This window comes from Puma concolor, chromosome B4 (genome assembly GCF_028749965.1).
Source record: "Puma concolor isolate L17-30 chromosome B4, mPumCon1.1.hap2, whole genome shotgun sequence".
NCBI lineage: Eukaryota > Metazoa > Chordata > Mammalia > Carnivora > Felidae > Puma > Puma concolor.
In genome coordinates, this window is record NC_141673.1 from 67396193 (window position 1) to 67405497 (window position 9305).

Genomic DNA, 9305 nt, shown 5'->3' on the forward strand with positions numbered 1-9305 from the left:
CCAAACTAGTGAGCATATAGTGCAACAGTGATTTCAGCAGTAGATTCCTTAATGCCCCTTACCCATTTAGCCCATCCTCCCTCCCACAACCCCTCCAGTAACCCTCTGTTAGTTCTCCATATTTAAGAGTCTCTTATGTTTTGTCCCCCTCTCTATTTTTTATATCTCTATTTTTATATTATTTTTGCTTCCCTTCCCTTATGTTCATCTGTTCTGTGTCTTAAAGTCCTCATATGAGTAAAGTTATATGATATTTATCTTGTTCTGACTAATTTTGCTTAGCGTAATACCCTCTAGTTCCATCACGTAGTTTCAAATGGCAAGATTTCATTCTTTTTGATTGCCAAATAATACTCCACTGCATATATATACCACATCTTCTTTATCCATTCATCCACTGATGGACATTTGGGCTCTTTCCATACTTTGGCTATTATTGATAGTGCTGCTATAAACAGTGGGGTGCATGTGTCCCTTCGAATCAGCATACCTGTATCCCTTGGATAAATACCTAATACTGCAATTGCTGGGTCGTAGGGTAGTTCTATTTTTAGTTTTTTGAGGAATCTCCATACTGTTTTCCAGGGTGGCTGCACCAGCTTGCATTCCTACCAGCAATGCAAAAGAGATCCTCTTTCTCCGCATCCTTGCTAGCATCTGTTGTTGCCTGAGTTGTTAATGTTACCCATTCTGACACATGTGAGGTGGTATCTCATTGTGGTTTTGATTTGTATTTCCCTGATGATGAGTGATGTTGAGCTTTTTTTCATGTGTCAGTTGGCCATCTTGTTGTCTTCTTTGGAGAAGTGTCTATTCATGTTTTTTGCCCATTTCTTCACTGGATTATTTGTTTTTTAGGTGTTGAGTTTGATAAGTTCTTTATAGATTTTGGATACTAACCTTTTATCTGATATGTTGTTTGCAAATACCTTCTCCCATTCTGTCAGTTGCCTTTGAGTTTTGCTGATTGTTTCCTTCGCTGTGCGGAAGCTTCTTATTTTGATGAGGTCCCAGTAGTTCATTTTTGCCTTTGTTTCCCTTGCCTCTGTAGACGTGTTGAGTAAGAAGTTGCTGAGGCCAAGATCAAAGAGGTTTTTGCCTGCTTTCTCCTCAAGGATTTTGATGGCTTCCTGTCTTACGTTTAGATCTTTCATCCATTTTGAGTTTATTTTTGTGTATGGTGTAAAAAAGTGGTCCAATTTCATTCTTTTTCATGTTGCTGTCCAGTTTTTCATTTGATGTGATTTGTGATACATTTGGGTGTAAGGCTGCCATCTTGCTTTTCGTTTTCTATTTGTCCTAGCTATTCTTTGTTCCTTTGTTCCTCTTTTTCTGTGTCTTTGTGAATTGAGTATTTTTATGATTTTCTTTTATCCCTTTGTTGGATTATTAGCTGTAGCTCTTTTTGTTTTAGTTTAAGGGCTGCTTTATGATTTATAGTTTATATCTTTAACATATTAGAGACTACCCTCAAGTGATATTATGTCACTTTATGTGTATAGTATAAGAATCTTATAACAATATACTTTCATTTATCCCCTGATGCTTTTATACTATTGTTGTCTTTTGTTATAACCCCCCAAATACATTATTTTTTTTGCTTTAAATATTCAATTATTGTTAAAGGAGATTTAAAAAGAATAAACAGTCTTTTATAATTACTCATGTAAATATCCTTTCTGATATCTTAATTTCTTTATGTGGATCCAGATTTCCATATGGTATCATTTCCTTCTCCGCAAAGGACTTTTCTTTAAATTTCTTGCAGTACAGATCTCCTGGTAATGATATTTTTAAACTTTTGGACATTTGTTCATTTTTCTAGTTTAACAAGTATTTCAAAAGTGGAAATTATTTGGATGATTTGGAATTTGGATGATTTGGATGATTTGGGGGCTGTATGCGCCCCCAGATTAACTCCTTGGGCAGTAAAGAGTTAACTCTGCTGGCCTGGGTTTCTCATTCCCTACATATTCCAAAGAAAGGCCTGTCTTCAGGACTCCTTGGCTGGCTCCTGGGAGATAATCTCCAAATCCTTGGAATATTCTGCCTGACAAGAATGTTTTTGTAGACAGAGGCTTTGAGCCATGGTGTACTAGCTTGACCAAATAAGTTTACATTTATGGTGAATGTTTTTGATCTGGAGGCGACTTGAGTCTGAGTAGTTGAGGCTGGTCACATAGGCACTGCATGAGACTGACCTCCAATAAAAACTCTGGACTTCATAGCTTGTGTGAGCTTTCCTGGTTGGCAACTCTTCACATGTGTTCTCACACATCATTCCTGGGAGAATTAAGTGGGTCCCCATGCAACTTCACTGGGAGGGAACAACTGGAGTCTTGTGCTTGGTTTCTCTTGGATTTTGCCACATGTGCTTTTTCCCTTTGCTGATTTTCATTTGTATCCTAACCCTGTAATAAACTGTAACCATAATTAGGACCACTTCTGAAGTCCTGTGAGTCTTTCTGGTGAGTCATCAAGCCTGAGGGTACTCTTGGGACTCCCAACATAACCCCCGAATCTCAGCAGTTTAAAACTGGGAAGTTTTGGTTTTGTTCACATTACATGTCCTTTCTGGGGAGCTTTAGGGGAAACGCCCTACTCTGTATCATCCTCACTCAAGTAATCAAGCTGAGGAAGTTTCTTCTTCATGCTTCAGCAATTTCTGATGCAGCAAACTAGAAACATGATGAATTATGCCTGTTTTAAAAACATTTTCCTTGGGGCGCCTGGGTGGCTTGGTCAGTTAAGCGTCCGACTTCGGCTCAGGTCATGATCTCACGGTCCGTGGGTTCAAGCCCTGCGTCGGGCTCTGTGCTGACAGAGCCTGGAGCCTGTTTCAGATTCTGTGTCTCCCTCTCTCTCTGCCCCTCCTCTGTTCATGCTCTGTCTCTCTCTGTCTCAAAAATAAATAAACGTTAAAAAAATTTTTTTAAAAACATTTTCCTTAAACATGTAACTTCCACTTATTTCATTTTGTTTTAGACAGATCAGGAACAGGAGAGAGGGGCAGAGGGAGAGAGAGAGAATCTTAAGCAGTCTCCACTCTGAGCGTGGAGCCCAATGTGGGGCTGGATCCCACGACCCTGAGATCATGACCTGAGCAGAAATCAAGAGTCGTATGCCCAACCAACTGAACCACCCAGGCCCCCCAACTCATATTTCATTGGTTCAAGCAAGACATAGGCACTCTTAGCTTTGAGGTGGTTCAGAAATTCCCTCCTATCATGCTGTTAGATAGAAAACTGGAATATTGGTGAATAGCATTGCTAATTACTTCAGCATTTGCAAGCTCTAAAAGTCCTGGCCTGAGGCATCTACCATTTAAAGTAGGATCTATTAAGCAGACAAAAAGAATTACAAGAAGTATAAGGAAGCAGGGAAAGTGCAATTTTGTAATATTCATGAAGGTATAGAAATCAAAGAAGAAAGTGGTAGTTAAGATTTGTCAAGAGTAAGATTTTAGTGCACAGACTGTGTAGTTCCCGAGAAGGAAGAGAGCCAGAAGCCAGCTTACAGGGAAAGTGGGCTTTAAGAAAAGAATTGATGGGTGGGAAGTAATGTCATTATACTTGGACATGCTGTTGAAAAACACAGCAACAGAAAGAAAGATTTGATAAGTCTGCTAAACTGCTTAAAATCTGTATTTGAAAACTAAAAGATTTACATGTTTTGTTAAAGACTAGAAGTATTTGAGTCTGTTCATTCATGCTGAAACATCTCAATCATCTTTCTAAAATAGGAAAAGAGGTATCAGGATAGGGGTTTTATTTAAAAAAAACAAAACAATGAGGTATCCTCATGGAAAGGGTATCAGGAATAAAACAACAATGAAGAGAGATCAGGAGGTTGATGTTAACATTATTTGTTCTGTAAATGTTTATTAAGTACCTGCTGTGTCTTGACTACTAGGATGGAAACTGGGAGTAAAATAGCTGGAGGAGGTGGTCCAAGTCCTTGAGTAGCTCTTTTGTAGTTAAGCAGTAATGTTTGGATGAGCTATGCAGTAAATGTCCATGTTAATGGGGAGGAGGTCAATAGGGTGGTCACTGTTACAATAACAAAGCAGTAGAAAGGATGTGTGAACTATAATGGAAAGGAGGAGTCTATTCTGTTCAGACATCCCAATAACAAAATGCCATGTATGTTTAATTACTTGAGTTATGTGTTTTAAATGTTTATAATTCAGGGTTTTAACTGGTGTAATCCCTCTCCTGTAGCAGTTAACAAATATTTTCTAAATCCAGCTAGCTTCTAAACAATCCCAGCTAGTGAGGCTGAAGACAATTTATGCTTGCATTTGGCTATAGCAGGTCAGGTTGGAGCTCACTAGGAATGCCTCAAGGGTATCCCCTCTCTTTTATTTCCAATACTTTTGCTGAGAGGAAGCTGAAGACAAAGTGGGCAGCTGGCCAATTTCTTCAGAGGTCTCTAGATGAGGGAGGCTAAAGTTCAGCAGTTGTTCCTGAGCTTGGACACTGGGGAGCTCCTTCCACAAATTTTCCTTAACTAAGCCTCCTATGATCTGTCAGAGGAGGCAGAAGCTGCCGGAGCCTAAAGAGACAAGTGTAGTTTGCAGTAACAAGACCCCGAGATACCTGGCAGAATCTCACTTCCCATTCATCTCTCTCTATGGCTAATAATGCTCAGTGGGAGCACAGTTCCTTCTCCCCAGGACAATATCTAATGTTATCGTGGATGTAGAGAATGCCAAACAAAGAGAAGAGCCAGAACCAGAGAAGGCAGCTGACTGGAGAGGCCTCACAGGCTTCTGGGCATTGAGGCAGACTTACCCAACCCACCAGAGAGAAGGTCAGACGAGCCAAGGACCTTTCTGAATAATTGTCCCTGGCTGAGACTCTGGAGGCCCAATTGCCTCTACTTGAGTGGTTCTCAAAGTGTAGCAGACTAGATTCATCAGTACTAGCCTACCAGGTTTAACAAGTCAAGTTCTGGGGCTCCACCCTGGACCTACTGAAGGAGAAACTCTTAGGGTGTGGGCACCAATCCATGTATTAACAACACATGATTCAGAGGCACTCTAACATGTAGTTACCACTGCTGTAGTTGGTTTTGTTTTTTGTTTTTGTTAAACAAGCACACAGTGGGAGGAGGTGAGTTATCTATCAGCTATTGGGTTTAGGCAAAAACTGCATCTTTTGTATTCATTTTGTACTGATCTTATGGCTTATTCCTTTGAGTTCGAAGATGAGAATCTGATGGTCACCTTTCATGGGTTGGTCAGATTCCATTTAATTCCATACTCTTTGGAATATCCACTATTTGCTGAGGACATGTTAGAGACCACACGAAACAGAAAGTTAACATTAACCTTAAGGTGTGATTTAAGAACTATAAACAAAATATCTAGAAACCACCAACAAGGGAAGGATTTTAACAGTAGGCTCAAATCTGAATATTCAGGATAGCATTAAAGATTCTTTGCAGACTGGTCCTCATAATTATGATAATGTAATTTTCTTTGATTCTAAGATGGACATTTTTCATATTTTAGTGTTTCTGAAATACAAATGCATCTTACAATCCATTTAACATGGTTAATTCTGCTCGACAAAAAAATTAGCAATTAGTAGGTGGTTTTCCTTTTTCAGGAAATGACAACTTAGAGGGAAATATATTAATAACAACGCAACACTAATGGGCTAGACAATGTGCCAAATGTTATGTGAACATCTCATTTAATTCTCACAACCAACCTTTGATAGGGCACGATTGTCACATCCTTTTTATAGGCAAGGGAACAGGAGAAAGAGCAGTAGCCTGTCCAAAGTCAGAAGGCAGGTGAAGAGCAGAGCTGGGATTTCAGTTCAGCTCTGTTTAATTCCAAAATTCATCCTCTTAATCTCAAATGTTACATGTCCACATCTCTCTCCCTTTACTATAAAGTGTTTCTTTTTCCAGGAAGATTTTTTTTCTTTTCTTCCTAAAATTTAGTGATCTAGACAAGGCAAACTCAAATAGGTATCTTTGCTGTGAATATTTCCCTGACCATCTGATGAAGAATGATTTTTTTTTTCCTCCTCAGAACTCCCATAGCAATCTTGTCACACTGTTGTAATATAAATTACTATGTTGCATTATAGCTGTTAATACAGATTTCTTCCACATAATATAAATGTCTTAAAGGAAGAGACTCTGTCTTACTCATTCTTGTATTCCCAGAGCCCAGTACAGTGCCTGGACAACGCGTCTTATTGGCTGAACTGTGTAAACAAACGTGTTCCTCCTACTTGACTTGAGATATAGAGGACGCTTTACAGACTTTAAAAATATTGTTTATTGAGTACAAACTGCTGACATAGTATTAGCTAAGAGCTTTGCATGCTTTATAAATGTCTTGAGAAGAAATAAGATAAAGTAAAACATTTAAAATAGCCTGTGGCACATGGTAAAGACTCATTCATGTCATTATTTTTATTATTAACATTTTTAACTGCAAAACTCACTAAACTGAGTTGCAAAAACTCACTGAAGTAGTTACTATGATTATCCCTATAGATAAGAAAACTAATAGAGGATTAAGTAACTTATTCATAGTCAAACATAAAATAAATGACATTGTTTTTGAGCCTGGGTCTTATATATTTATGAAGAAATACCAGGTTGTGTATATGTGTATATATATAATTTTACATGATACAGAAAAGAGCAACGCCTGTAATGTAGACTTGATTTAAGTGTCTGTTAGTTTTTCTGTACAATCTCCCTCTACTGCATACCATTCTGGAACTACTGAAGTCCAGCTTTTCTTATTACTCAAGTCTTTTTTAACCTCTCTGCCCCCATACCTGGGGGACTTGAAAGAAAACCTGGATAACTTTCCTCTGGTTTTGTCTCTTTTCAGAATTGCTATTCTTCTCATGTCTTTCTGGGATCTTTATAGCAACTCTCTTTCTACTCCAAGCCATGGCTTCTGTGACATTGGCTGTCGAAACTCTGATTTGAAAAAACAAAACACCTTCCACTAATCATAACTTGTCATTCTGGAATTGTGCCACGAGGAGGCAGTGGTGTCTTAGTCATTTGGTCTGAACCAGCTGGTTTCTTTACTCTTCATGCCTCCATGATTTATGACTTTGAGCTTCGCATATGTCATTTACAAAAAAATGTAAATCTGTTGCAGTGGTTACTCAGGCACTATTTTTAAAATATGATATTTGGAATTAATGTTAAAAAGGAATTATTTAAGTGTTAAAAAGGAAGTCAATGGGGTGCATGGGTGGCTGAGTCTGTTAAGCGTCTGACTCTTGATTTCAGCTCAGGTCATGATCTCAGGGTTCTTGAGAATGAACCCCGTGTCTGGCTTCATGCTGAGCATGGAGTCTGCTTAGGATTCTCTCTCTCCCTCTCTCTGTCCTTCTCCTGCTTGTGCTCTCTCTTTCTCTCTCAAAATAAATAAACATTTAAAAAAGGAAGTCAAGGTATAATTTTGTATCTTTCTCTTAACTCTTAGCTTATTCTAATTACCTTTAATTTTAGGTTGCATTAAGAGAAGAAGAAAAGAAAAAAAGGGATAGGAAGAGAAAAAGTAGTCAATGGGCTTTATTCTCAGCTATCAGACTTGCTCAGCCAAACTCCATATCTCCCAGACCTTCCTAATGTGCTTACAGTTTGTGATCATTTCTCTCTTGTTTCTATCTCAGGTAAAAATGGCTATGCCACCTGTTGAATCTGATTGATTTAATTAGAGGAACTATCTTCATTTTATTTCCTGTAACTTAGAGCCCCTGCTTTATTTCTCAACAACAACAGGAGTTGTGTGACCTGATAATGCTATTATGCTCCAGGGTTACAGGAGCAGCCTCTAATGCCAATTTATGTAAATCAAAATAAGGCATTTCTGGTTTCAGTTCAGTGGAAGAATGAAATGTCACCTTCCTTTTTTTTTTTTTTCCAAGGACAGAGCAAATGAGCTACAAGTGACGTTTGTGTGTGTGTCTCTGTGTGTATGTCTGTGTAGATACACAGATCAGAGAGACAGAGAGAGAGAGAGAGAGAGAGAGAGAGAGAGAGATGGATAGAGAGGTATATGATATTTCACTTACATGTTTCATATATAATGGTGTGTGTGTTTGAGACAGGCAACATGAAAAGTATTTTAGATGTAAATAAACTTTAATCCTTGCTCTTTAATACCTTTCAATTTCTAGTTACAAGGTTTGGGAAAATTAATTTATTTGAACCTTGACTATGAATATATTTAGAAGGAATTGTTTTTTCTCCAATCCTCTAATTTTAAAGTGGTTGGATTTATACCATGAATGCAAGAATTTTCTAATTCAAGCTTTAAAAAAGTTTATTTAAACCCACTAATTGAAACTTTAAGTGAAAAAAATACCACGTTATTTCAACAGACGCAAAAAGACATTCAGTAAAATTCAGTGAGGGGCGCCTGGGTGGCTCAGCCGGTTAAGCGGCCAACTTCAGCTCAGGTCATGATCTTGTGGTCTGTGGTTCGAGCCCCGCATCAGGCTCTGTGCTGACAGCTCAGAGCCTGGAGCCTGCTTCAGATTCTGTGTCTCCCTCTCTCTCTGCCACTCCCCTGCTTGCACTCTGTCTCTGTCTCTCAAAAATGAACAAACGTTAAGAAAAATTAAAAAAAGTTCAGTGATTATTTATTTATAAAAGTCTGTAAACTGGGCACAGTAGGGAACTTTTTTTTTTTTTTTGACAGGGAGTGATAACATGTGCTTAGTTGGGGGAGAGGCAGAGGGAGAGAGAGAGAGAGAATCTCAATCTATATGGGGCTCAGTCTTACAACCATGAGATCATGACCTGAGCCAAAATCAAGAGTTGGGCCCACAACCAACTGAGCCACCCAGGCACCCCAGATCATGTGGTATTTCTATTTTTAATTTTTGAGGAACTTCCATACTGTTTTCCACAGTAGCTGTACCAATTTACATTCCCACCAACAGTGCGAGAGGGTTCTTTTTTCTCCATATCCTGGCTAACACCTGTTATTTCTTGTGTTTTTGATTTTAGCCATTCTGATAGGTATCTCATTGTGGTTTTGATTTGCATTTCCCTGATGATTAGTGATACTGAGCATCTTTTCATGTGTCTGTTGGCCATCTGTATGTCTTCTTGGAAAAATGTCTATTTAGGTACCCTGCCCATTTTTGGTTGGACTGTTTTTATTTTATTTTTTTGGTGTTGAGTTATATAATTTCTTTATATATTTTGGGTATTAACCCCTTATCACAGGTATAATTTTCAAGTATCTTCTCCAATTCAGTAGGTTGTCCTTTTGTTTGTTGATAGTTTCCTTTGCTGTGCAAAAA